Below are 13614 nucleotides of genomic sequence, written 5' to 3' on the forward strand. Positions count from 1 at the left end.
CTGTGTGTTCATCAAACAGTACATAAAATCACAGGAAAAATAGTATTTCCTCTGTAATTCTCCGGTTCTTTGTGAATACCTGAAATCCACAGTAAATGAAATGTTTCTTAATTACCCTTTGTTTATTACCTTAAATATCTACCCTGTACCAGAAAAGTGCCTGGATTGTTTAAATTTCCATAGACAGCCGACAGGACAAGTCAATTTGTCTTGCATGTCTAGTGGTTGGTCTGGTTTGACAAAGAACAACCAAGTTTGAAATTTTTAGAAACAATGAGCAAATGAGAATACAGCACGGTTAAATGCCAAATCATTCATGGAAAAACGACAGATTGGACTTTTTTTTTAATGTTTCTCTGAAGCCATCAACTCCTACAAGTTGTTAAGTACTGTAACACTTTCTGTCAGAATCTTTCTTCTTCAAGTTTTATCGTGCAAATCGTGAAAGCTCTCGATTTGGAGAGTGGATAATTTTCATGTCAACTTCATTAGCCCTTTGAGTGTAAGAACAACTTGAAAATGTTAATAATTCAGATTTACCCTCATGAAAAGAAAGGATATTAATATTTTTTAAATATTTTCTTTAAAGAAAAGATTAGGGCAAACTATGCATTTAGTACATGAAGTTTCACTTTTGGTACGTTTTAGTATTTAAACTTTCAATTTTTACAAAATCACATCTAATGTTTAATATTTGTTTCATTTTAGTATTCCGCCGTTAAAAACTTAACAATAGAGCTGATGTGACATTTTTAATTATATTTTAATTTTTAAATTATTATTTATATTATTATTTAATTTCACTCTTCCCCTTTGAGACTCAAGATCGGCAAGCTCTCCCTTTGGGAGTTTATTCTAATTTTGTATCTAATAAGGTGGTGACATGTGTCACTACTTTATTAGTTGAATAATATTTAAAAATAATAATAATATAAATAATAATTTAAAAATTAAAAAATAATTTAAAAATATAACGTCAACTCTGCCTTTAAATTTTTAACGGCGGGTACTAAAATGAAAAAAAATCTAAACGTTAGGTATGATTTACTAAAAATTAAAAGTTCAGATACTAAAACACACCAAAAGTAAAACTTTATATACTAAATGCGTAGTTTACCCAAAACATTATTATATTAATATATTAAATATATATTTTTTGTAAAAATTCAAATAATGTAACATAAATACTTCTATGAATTCTAATGATTTAACTTGATACAAAATATTTACCTTATTAAAAAAATCATGGAGTTGTTTTGTTTTGGATTAAACGTCAAAAAGGTGTCGAACGTGATGTCTTTTTTTTTTTTTCAGTTTTGTGTCTAACGTTTCATTCCGTAACCCAGTTTGAGTTAGACCGTGATGGGTCGTTAATTTCGGTCGTAACTCAGTTTGGTGTCGAACTGACAGCCCGTAACCAGACTAGCAAAGCTTTGTGTGTATGAAAAGGTTTCGAGGTTACTACAGTAAAATGGTTTGTTGTTTATGGAGGTTTCGAGGTTCAATCGGAGAGCATTGGAGTATGAAAAGGAGAAATAATAGTCGGGGAGTTGAGACATGGATGGATGTTGCAGAGTGACGGGGAAGAGAGGGGATAGGAAGAGAGGGAAGGGGAAGAGAGAGAATTAATTAATTAATATTTTTAATTATAAAATTCATTGTTTAATATTAAATAAATGTCAGGTGGCATTTAATGGTCGAAATTAACGGTCCGTCACGGCCATACCCAAATTGAATTACGGAATGAAACGTTAGGTACCAAACTGGAACGAAAAAACGTTAGGCAGACACCAAACTGGAAAAAAAGGTATACGATGGACACCTTTTTGACGTTTAAGCCTTTTTTTTCATATCCCTTGAGCATTGCTCAAACATGCAATAAGCAACTTCGTACACATGACTATCATGTTTCGTCCCATTGTGTTACTTACAGTGATGTACTGGAACTTAGGGTAATTGTCTCCTAAAAGTTTTAGATTCTTTTACATTTTAGTTATTTTTTTTTTTTTGTATTTTCTACTGATAATTTATTATTGTCTCCTAAAATATTATAAATTTGTTTCCATAGAATGTTATAAGTTCACCTATAACATAAAGTTATGTGTTGGCTACTTGCATAAATCTTTCTCCTGCAGATGAATTGTTCATTGTCATCAGCAGAAAAAAAGAAAACAAAGACATCAATTCGTTTATAATGGACCAGGGAAGGGGACGAAGGAAAATGAAAAGAGATGATATTTCAGGTGGAAAAAAGTGATTATGAACAAGGCAATGTACATAATGCCTTTTCGAGGAGGGTATATCCTTAAAATCAATGTTGACATGCAATGACATGAAAAGAAATTAGAATCTTTTTTTATGAATTGAATTATGATTTTTTTAAGGAATCAAAATATAATTTTACCATTATATTAAATTTATAGGATAAACTGCGTATTTAGTACGTAAACTATCAGTTTGAGTCCGTTTTAGTACCTAAAACTTTAATTTTTTTCAAAATCATATCTAATGTTTAGTTTTTGTTTCATTTTAGTACCCCGTCGTTAAAAATTTAATGCGGTTAGTGCCTAAATTATCAGTTTTGGTCGGTTTTAGTACCTAAACTTTCATTTTTTTAAAACTTAACGTTAAGTTTTTAACAAGGGTATTAAAATAAAATAAAAACTAAACGTTAGACATGATTTTGAAAAAAATAAAAATTTAAGTATTAAAATGGATCAAAACTGATAGTTTAGGTATTAAACACACATATTGTACCCTAATTTATAACATGAACACTTACAATAGTGTTTGCATCATGCAACGCCTCACACACACATGGTTGCCGGCAATCACGAACGTTATATTTTGAACGTAAAATGAAAAATATCCCCCAAAAAAGAGAGAAAAAAATTCATATATGCAAAAAGTGATTAATTAAGCAATACCCCAAGCATTATAAAGATTGGAGTTTACATGATCAAGTCTATTGATGTTTTCCCCCTAAGTTTAATTCCAACAAAGTCTTTGATGCTGTTGAGAAGTTCCTCGGCAATTCTGGAGCATCCTTTAAAGATTCTTCGATTGCGTTCCTCCCACAAGACATAAATGCTTGCACACCAAGCAAGTTTAAGAATAGTAGAAATAAGGGATTTACCTTTCCATGATACCATTTCCTCCCAAGAAGAGATGTGTGTGTTTAAACCGTTAAAGAGCAGAATTTCTGTGCGCAAAAAAGAAGCAGTGGAGCAGCTAAAGAACAAGTGATTCCGATTTTCCAGCATATCGTTACACAGTACACAAATCCCGTTAGAATTTATCGCCATACGTAAAAGTCGATAACAAGTAGGAGTCTATCTAAAAATGCCATCCATGCTATAAGACTGTGTTTAAGAATGTGTTGAGGGAAACAAATTAAGGTGTGCCAAGGGACTTTATCACCATTGTTTCTAATTTCATGCCAGATTTCCCTTATGGTGGAAGCTCCACTCGAAAGGACATGGTGTGCTGTAGACCGAAGATTAAGAATTCATATATGCACTTGACATTTAATGAATGAAAATGATGTTTTAAAGGTGAAAAAAATTCAACGTGAGGAATAGGCGAAGAAGAGTATTGGCAGCAAATGGAAAGGAGTAATAGACAAATTGATCAAAAACCGCCGCCTGCCCACATACGAGGTAACTGAGCTGAGAGGAAGGCTTAAATGCAGACATCAATGGCTGATTAAGACAAGTTTGTTTAGAAGTTGGCCTAAACGGCAAAGCAAATTGGCATTGTGACCCCCCCTCCCTTTTATCAAGTGGGTGCCTTTGATGAGATGTATTTGATTAGTGACCCCAAATTACTAAAATATTGTTGGGGCGTTTGGTATTTTTTATTAGGGTAAATTACGCGTCCAGTTCAGTTTTAATCCGTTTTAGTACTTAAATTCTCCATTTTTTTAAAACTATACCTAAAGTTTAGTTTTTATTTCATTTTAATACACATATCAAAATTTAACGTTAAGTTTTGAAAAAATTGAAAGTTTGAGTGTTAAAATAGACCAAAATTTATAGTTTATGTACTAAACACATTAAGTTTTTAACGACGTGGTACTAAAATGAAATGAAAACTAAACATTATGTATGATTTTGATTTTTTTTAAATTTAAGTACTAGAATGGATCATAACTGATAGTGTAGGTATTAAATATGCAATTTACCTTTTTTATTATGTTGATGAATGTTTTATTTTTTTCGAGAGAAGTTTTTGAAGTGCCGCATGTGAAATAGTTGATTCAAATTCTAAAAATTGTATAACATTTGGCGAGTATCACTGAGCATTACTAACAATGAGCACCGCTGAGCACCATTAATTTAATTTATAAAATTTAAAATTCTAAACAACTGAACATAAAATTATATATTTGTTAAAAATTTAAAGGTAAATTATTTAAAATAAAATATCAATTACATTATTTTCTTTTAACAAATTTTTAAATAATTTTTAAAGGTAAATTATAGATTTTTTATTGTTACAAAAATATTATGAAAAATAATATATATATTTTATTTTAAATAATTTACTTTTAAATTTTTAACTAATTTATAATTATACGTAGAGTACTTTAAAATTTTTAATTTTTATAAATTAAATTAATAATACTAAACAATATTAATCTTTAATAATGCTCAACGTCACTCGTAGAACGTGACAAACTCATCTTCAAATTCTCGATAATAGTCGAAGAAACTTAAATCTTACTCATAATTGGATTTCACTTCACCCGTAGAAGACACCTACTATTTCACCGTTTGACCGTTCTTTTTATTTTATGTTTTCTCAGGATTTGATTTGATGAGGTTACGACGGGTCAATATGATGCTTATTTGTAATCATGTTGATATTCCTTACATAAATGACCCTCAGATTGAACTTGGATATGCGATTTTTCGTTCGTGGATGGTTTCTCACGACGTTCAACTTTGATTTGTTGTACACGGTGATCTTTTAATAGTTTAATCTCCTTTTATGGTTCGTTTACCGATAGATTTATTAATAATATCTATTTCTTTTTCGAGTATTTTGATTGGATTTTTAATATTTTTTATGTATGATCCTTATATAATCTAAAATAATTAATTTTAATATTATAAAAAAATATTTAAATTATATATTTAATTTACAATGATAATTATAAACTTTTATTATAATTTTAAATATTTCCGCTTTTAGTAAAACTAACCGTTCTATTTTATAAAAAATTCTCTAAAAGTGGTGTACAGTGGAGCCATGAGTTAATAGTAGGTTTATATCAATAACAAAGAGAGGTACAGTCTACTTGCTTAATACATCAACGCATAAATATGTTTTAGGTAAATTATCATTTAATATCTAAACTATCAGTTTTGATTTGTTTTAATATTTTTTTTAAATTATATTTAATGTTTAATTTTTGTTTCAATTTAATATCAGTATTTAAAAACTTAATGAAAAAACTGACATGACATAATTTCGGTGGTCGGACGACCAATCCAAACGATGGACCACGAGAGAATGAAGAGTTACTAATATAGTCCATTTTCAAGCTCATCGGGCGATAGATCATGGAGATCAGACGATGAAGAAATCAAAGAATCCATCATCGATTTGGAGAGATTTAAGCGTTACCTGGTGAAACGAAGGATGAATCGCGTTCAGGGGTCGAAAATGTGCGGACTAAAAAGTTTAAGCTTCATCAATGACATATTCAACAGTCGACGATTGTAGACACGACGGTTGACAAATCTGTCCATTAAATTTTTAACAATAAGATGTTAAAATAAAACAGAAATTAAACATTAAATATAATTTTAAAAAAATTAAAAATGTATATATTAAAATATATTAAAATTGATAGTTTAAATATTAAATGTGTTCAATTTATTATATATTTTACTGTCCCATGTATAAAAAACAATGATCGGCCCAAATTTTAAGTCAATTTGAAAGAGATCGACACTTGAAAATCAAAATCGGAGGTGAGTCGGACTCGGATACACCGATTGGATGCGTCTCTATTCTCTTTTTGTACGTTCAATTCGACTTTCCACGCCTCGCTGTTCCCCTACAAAACCGTCTAACACAAAACAAGACCCTAATCAGCCTCTCTCCCTCTTTCTCAGACTATCGAAAATCGATGGCACCCAAACGTTCAAACCTCACTGAAGTCCCACCGGCCGCTTCTTCATCTGAAGATGACGAGGAGACTTCCTCCGAAGGATCTTCAGCGGAAGAAGAAGAAGATGAAGAAGAGGAAGAACCCCAAACCCACTCTAACCCATTGATCCAGAAGAGCCCGCCCCCTAGAAAGCCTGAAACCCTCACGCCCGTCATGGGAAACGAAGAATCTGAGGAGTCCGGTCGGAATCCGGATCTGAATCCGAATCCGATATGGCCATGCCGATTGTAAAGCCTCTTGCGTCGAAACCCATGGAAGACATGAATGCGAAGAAACCCAGATCCTACAAGCCCTTGGCTTCTTCCTCGTTGAAACGGCCAGCTGAGATTGAGCAAGATGCCAAGGATGCGAAACGACCCAAGAAGAAAGCCGGGGAAGAAGGGAATACAACGGCTACTGCTGTGGAGGAGGTGAAAAAGACTGGTGAAGATGCGAAGAAGCAGCTTTTCCAGCGGGTTTCAGTGAAGACGAGATTGCCTTGTTGAAAGGTATGTTGGATTACTCTGCTAAAAAAGGGGCTGACCCTTGTGCTGATATGAATGCGTTTTATGATTTTGTTAAGAAATCAATTCATACCGATGTTACGAAAGCACAATTGATGGATAAGATTAGAAGGTTAAAGAAAAAGTTTGAAAACAATGCCGGAAAAGGTAAAAAGGGTGAGGATCGAACTTTCTCTAAAGCCCATGAGCAGAATGCTTTCGAGCTATCGAAAAAGATATGGGGCAAAGAAGGGATTAGTGGGAAAGTTGAGTCTTCTGCTAAGTTCAATGGGAAGGCCAAGGCAAATAACAAGGCAGTGGTTGCATTGAAAGCAGAGTTGTACCCTTCACCTGATAAAAAAGTAGATGCTGGGCTGCCAATGGAGATGGATAAGAAGGTGGCTAAGAGTTCAGGCAATAGTTTGTTTGATAAGAGGTTCGGTGTGTCTAGCTTGGAAGAGGAAGTTCTAAAGAATGGTTTGGATATGGTTGACTGCGAAAAGAAGGCGGCCTTGGAAGCGAAATGGAGGAAATTGCAAATTGCCGAATTGGAGCTTTTCATTGAGCGAAGTGAATTGGTCAAGGAGCATGCCAGGTTGATGCTGGAATTTTACAAGTCTGAAGACAAATAAAGTGCTAGTAAATAATGATATTTTTTATGTGCATTTTAAAGAATGATAACTTATTGTGCCTATTAGATAAGCTGGCTTTGAGTAGCCAATCATGGTTATTTTGTAGCCCGCATTGTTGGTAACTTGGGATAATATTTTTTTTTTGCATAGAGAGTAACTTATGAAGCCGTTTCTATGTTTTGTCGTTGCATGCTTGCGAAATAGCACGTAGGTAAGCATATTTTGTTATGTTTGGAATTGCTTATCTTTTTTAATTTTATTTGCTTTGATGTGAATTTGTTTCATGATTTTATTTTATTAAAAACATGCCGCTAATGTAGGGCGTTTCAGGATCGTGGCTTCTGATCCTTTCATGACCATGTTTTTTCTTTTCTTTTTGATCCATAGTTCACCTGATTTGCTTTGATTAAACCATTGCACTATGAATGTATCATGCCATGCTCTTGTAGCTACTGTTCTGGTCGTCCTTACGATTTAGTTGGCATGCACAATGGTTTTCGTAATAACATGGCTAGTCTAGTTTTCTAATACCTGCCAGGAACCTTGGTAACAGTTTATCTAGGTAATTACAGATTTGGTTTGTAAATGAATGTGTCTGATGGTTGCCGCTTTTGCTCTGGTTTTGATTTTATTCTATCATAGTTTGTTCTTGTATCTGTGTCATATGCTCTGGCATTAGCCTAAAAGCTTATGCTACCAAGATGCAATCTGTAACCTGAAAGTTTTCGGCATTTTGGCATTAGTAAATCCTGTCATTTGAAATGTCTGGCCGTCTCCTTGTTATACTTCTTGAACATCATATTTCAATTTGAGGCTCTTGTATGTTAATTTAGTTTTCTTTTCATATGGCAATTTGTTTTATTTTAGTTGGAGTATAAGGCTTTTACTTTGTTGGAATTCAAATAATAGGGAAATGAGGTCAGGGAAGCTAGCTCTTTTATGGGAATGGTGGTTTTGCCTTTACGATCATGTACATTAACCTAATTACAGGAGATTGTTGCCATCGGCATTTGGCAAGTTTCTAAGGTGTTGTCATGCATTATTGTTTCGACTTCATTGTGTTTCGACAAGGCCTAGTGAAGTTTTAACCTTTATTCCTCATTCACAATTCATGTTGTTTTTGTTCAAGGTTATATATTCACATAAAATCAGATATGGTCAAAAGGCTTTTGATTAATTTTTACGATAAAAAATGGGTAAAGTATATAAATAGTCCCCGAACTTTTATGGCACTTGCATTTTGGTCATCAAACTTTTGAAACTTTCAATACAGTCATTGAACTTTTAGTTCATTTTCATTTTGGTCATTGATGTTACCTCCTATTAGTTTTTGCTGGTGTGGCATTTAACCCATCAACTTTTGTGATGTGGCAGCTTCTTCTTCTTCCTTCTCTTCTTCTTCTCACACACTCTCTCAATGAAATATCAATCCAAAACCTGCCATTTCTTAAATTCTCTCTCTATTTCTCAAGAAAATTTAGCTTTTCACTCTACATTCTCGGGAAAATCCACTTAAAGTAGTTTGATTTGTTGCTATTAATTGTTAGCTTTTTTCCCAAGTGGGTGTAGGGAGAAACTGGGAAAAAATTTCTTCACAGACACTCTTTTCCTTCTCTCTCTACATACCGATATGCATTCGGATGCTGAATTATTACCAAAACCGAATCTCTTGAGGTTTTATCTCGTACAAAAGTTGGCTAAGACAGTAAAAAGGAATTCCGGTAAACACGAAGTGCTAGATATAGAATATCACAGTAGAGAATTTAATGAGCTTCAAAGACGATCGATGCCGATGCATGAAGTTACAACCATCAAAGAAATGTGTGTAAAATACAATTAGCTTACCACACCGATGTGCCATTCATGTCTTTGAAACTCTTGAAACTCGTTGCATCCATTTCCCGAAGTTGCATGAATATATCATCAAAAATAGAATATAAATGCTAATAGAATGCATTCGGATGCTACTCGGTGTTCTTAGGATTATTACCCATCTATACACTCTCTGACAACAAAATGATCGATCGGGGTAAAACATGGCTGACGCGAATGTCCATTTTCAATGCCTAGTACGAGCAATTTCAATGTAAGTCCTTATTTCTAGGATGTAAAAGAATCAAATGAAAATGAAAGCAAAAAACAAAGCAGAAGCTGAAACTTTATACGACTCCAGTGAACTTAAGTTGGCTACTTAAAGCATCAGTGTAAAGAGCAGACATATCAACTGCAAGATGGATGTTCCTCCTGGCACAAAGCACAAATCAACGTTTTTAACGGAAACTCTCCAATAAAAAAACATGTTATTTCTTGGTCTTTTAAGCATAGTTAATGAGGAACATGATAAGTTGCATAAAGTGATGTAAAAGCCAATTCAATCCTTAACGAAATGCAAATTAATGAGGAACATGATAACTTCATGCATTGGCATCGATCGTCTTTGAAGCTCATTAAATTCTCCACTGTGATATTCCATATCTAGCACTTCGTGTTTACCGGAATTCTTTCTTATTGCTGTAGCCAAGTTTTGTACGAGACAAAAGCTCAAGAGATTCAGTTTTAGTAATAATTCAGTATCCGAATGCATATCGGTATGTAGGGAGAGAAGGAAAAGAGAGTGTGTGAGAAGAAGCTTTTTCCCAGTTTCTCCCTACTCCCATCTGAGGAAAAAGCTAACAGTTAATAGCAACAGATCAAACTACTTTAAGTGGATTTTCCTGAGAAAGTAGATAGAGAAGCTGAATTTTCTTTAGAAAATAAAGAGAGAAAAAGAACTCAAGAAATGACAAGGTTTTTTCTTTGAGATTTCATTGCGAGAGTGTGGGAGGGGGAAGAGGAGGAGGAGGAGGAGGAGGAGGAGGAGAGGAGGAGGAGAAGAAGGAGGAGAAGAAGGAGAAGGAGAAGAAGAAGAAGAAGAAGGAGAAAAAGAAGAAGAATGAGAAGAAGAAGAAGGAGAAAGGAGAAGGAGGAGAAGAAGGAGGAGAAGGAAGAGAAGGAGAAGAAGAAGAAGAAGAAGAAGAAGAAGAAGAAGTAGAAGAAGGAGAAGGAGAAAAAAAGAAGGAGAAGAAGGAGAAGGAGAAGAAGGAGAAAGAGGAGGAGGAGAAGGAGAAGAAGAAGGAGAAGGAGAAGGAGAAGGATGAGAATAAGGAGAAGAAGCAGAAGCAGAAGCAGAAGAAGGAGAAGCAGAAGCAGAAGGAGAAGAAGGAGAAGAAGAAGGAGAAGAAGAAGCTGCCACATCACAAAAGTTGACGGGGTTAAGTGCATGTAAGCAAAAACGAATGGAGGTAACGACAAGGACCAAAATGAAAACAAACTAAAAGTTCGATGATTGTATTGCAAGTTTCAAAAGTTGGGTGACCAAAATGCAAGCGCCATAAAGTTTAAGGAATATTTATATACTTCACACTAAAAAAATATAGGGTGAAGTATACTAATGTCCTTGACTATATGATAATATTTTATTAAGAAGAAGGAGAAGAGGAGAAGGAGAAGAAGAAGAGAAGAAGAGAAGGAGGAGAAGAGAGGAGAAGGAGGAGAAGAAGGAGAAGAGGAGAAAGAGAAGAAGAAGAAGAAGAAGAAGAAGAAGAAGAAGAAGAAGAAGAAGAGAAGAAGAATAAGAAGAAGAAGAAGAAGAAGAAGAAGAAAGAAGAAGAAGAGAAGAAGGAGAAAAGAGAAGAAGAAAGAGAAGAGAAGAAGAAGAAGAATAGGAAGAAAGAAAAGCAAGGAGAAGAATGAGAAGCAGAAGAAGAAGAAGGAGAAGAAGAAGAAGAAGAAGAAGAAGGAGGAGAAGAATGAGAAGGAGAATGAGAAAGAGAAAGAGAATGAGAAGAAGAAGAAGAAGAAGAAGCTACCACATCACAAAAGTTGATGGGGTTAAGTGCACGTAAGCAAAAACGAATGGAGGTAACGACAAGGACCAAATGAAAAAAAACTAAAAGTTCGATGATTGTATTGCAAGTTTCAAAAGTGGGTTACCAAAATACAAGCGCCATAAAGTTTGAGGACTATTTATATACTTCACACTAAAAAAATATAGGGTGAAGTATACTAATGGTCCATTGACTATAGGATAATATTTTATTAAGTCTCTCGATTATTAAAAGTTAGAAAATGGTTACTTGACTATTCATTATGTGTTAATCATTTTCTCTTAAAAAATTGACGGGATTCTAAGCTTAACGTTAACATGCTGACCGTAATATGATAAAATTTGATCACAGAATCTCAAACGAGTATAATATCTCAACCATCATGTTAATGTCAAACTTAGACAATTGTCATTTTTTTAACGAAAAATGATGAGTTTGAAACATAAATAATTTGGTGACCATTTTATAACTTTTAATAGTTGAAAGACTAAAAATAGTAACATCCTATCGTTAGAGGATCATTGTGTAACTTTTAATAGTTGAGGGACTTAATAAAACAATACCCAATAGTCGATGGACCATTTATGTACTTTACCCAAAAATATATCTAGATCATACAAATATATGTTGAGTAAACTACACAAATGGTCACTAATATTTAGATAAATGTTCGTTTTCACCACTGATGTTTGAAAAGTCATAAATCGGCCACTAACGTTATCATTTGTTACAAAATGGTCACTCAACGTTAATAGTCATTAACAACTGTTACTACAGTAATGGAATGTTGATGTGACACGTTAAACCAGCTCAGAAACGATTTGCACAAAGATAGCTACAATGTCTGAAAACTAGAAAACAACATATGATAAGCACAAAGATTTGCTATAACCTGCAGCAGCTGAAAGTGAAAGACTGAGACTATAACTATCAGTCTTTTCACTTTCAGACAGAAACGTTAGATCTTTTCCTCCCCAAGAAGAAGGTGGGGGGACAAAACTTTCAGAACAGCTCAATGACTACATTCAGACCATGCATGATCATGTTTTCTTATTATTATTATTGTTTTTATGAAATAATGTTGAGTTTATATCTGAGTTAAATGGTTGGTTGCTGGGAATACTAGATCACCATTTCGACCATGTAAAATTTTTACAAAATGAAGAAAATCCTCAGTTCGTAATAGATGTGATTTCCATGTTCTCCCACGATGCTGAAGCTTCCATTTCCCACTTCACCACTTTGCTGTATGTTCTTATTTCTCATACATGTATATAGATCTTTAGCTTCTTATGTTTGATTTATGTATATGAACAGAAACTCAACTGTTGTGGACTTCGCCATGTCCATAACCTTGGTTCACCAGCTCAGAAGAATTAGCTCCAGGTAATATATACAATGATTTAATTAGTCTGCAAATATAACAGATTTTAGTGTGATTAATTGTGGCTTGTATAAATAGCATTGGTGAGTAGAGGATGGCTATTGCTTGTCAAGAAACGAAGAACAAATTATTGGTTTATTGGAAAGAGAAAGCTACCTGGTTTGAGAGACTCCCTGAAAAGTTAGGTGTTTTTCAAGTTAAAATCCAAAGAAAAAATATAGCTAAACTAAACACCAGATCTTGGTCGAGTGGAATGGCGGTGGCCTTGCTTTTCAAGAGGGCTAGTTATTTTGATGATGAAGAAGAAGAGTCAAATCGTCGTCAAACAAGCTGAGTCAACTGATTTAACATGCCACGTCAGCATTCTGTTATTGCAGTAGTGATTGTTATCGTCGGTTAACGTCGAGTTTTGTAACAAATGATAACGTTAGTGACAGATTTGTGACTTTTCAAACATCAATGGTGAAAACAAACACTTACCCAAACATTAGTGACCATTTTCATAGTTTACCCTTATATACTTTATAATAAATACACTATTTTTCAAAAGAATATTATAATTCAATTATTCACTTAAAAAACAATTCCAAATATGTCAAATGTTAAATATTTGATAAAATTATAATGTGATTATATAATAATAGTTTCAGCTCTCGTACATTTTATCAATTTAATTTCAATTTAAAAAATTAATAAATTTAATTATTCATTTTACCGTTTTATTCTTAATATAAAATAAATCAATAAATTTAAATATATGGCTAAAAAGCATCATATGTCATTAAATTATTCCTTCCCAGTGTCGTGTTTTTAGATTTTATCTTAATCTTTTCTCATACAATCTTAAAGACTTTGTATTTAAATATATGGCAAAAAAGCATCATAGGTCATTATACTTACAAAAAAATCAGTGTGACACTCTATTATTTGTTCTTTTAATGTGATATTCTATCTTAAAAAAATAAATCTAATATTTTTTTATCGTTGACCGTTACAGTGCTGATGTGGCAGTCCACGATGCTAACACGGCAGGCCAGGGTGATAGATTAACTTGGAGGATGACATGATA

At 33.4% G+C, this 13614-nt stretch overlaps 1 pseudogene; it reads left to right on the forward strand.

The window, feature by feature from the left end:
• Positions 1-6023: 6023 nt before the first annotated feature.
• Positions 6024-7432, forward strand: LOC120176090 (annotated as a pseudogene).
• The last annotated feature ends 6182 nt before the right edge of the window (positions 7433-13614 follow it).

This window comes from Hibiscus syriacus, unplaced genomic scaffold, assembly GCF_006381635.1.
Source record: "Hibiscus syriacus cultivar Baekdansim isolate YM2019G1 unplaced genomic scaffold, ASM638163v2 tig00112226_pilon, whole genome shotgun sequence".
In the NCBI taxonomy this organism is placed as follows: Eukaryota; Viridiplantae; Streptophyta; class Magnoliopsida; order Malvales; family Malvaceae; genus Hibiscus; species Hibiscus syriacus.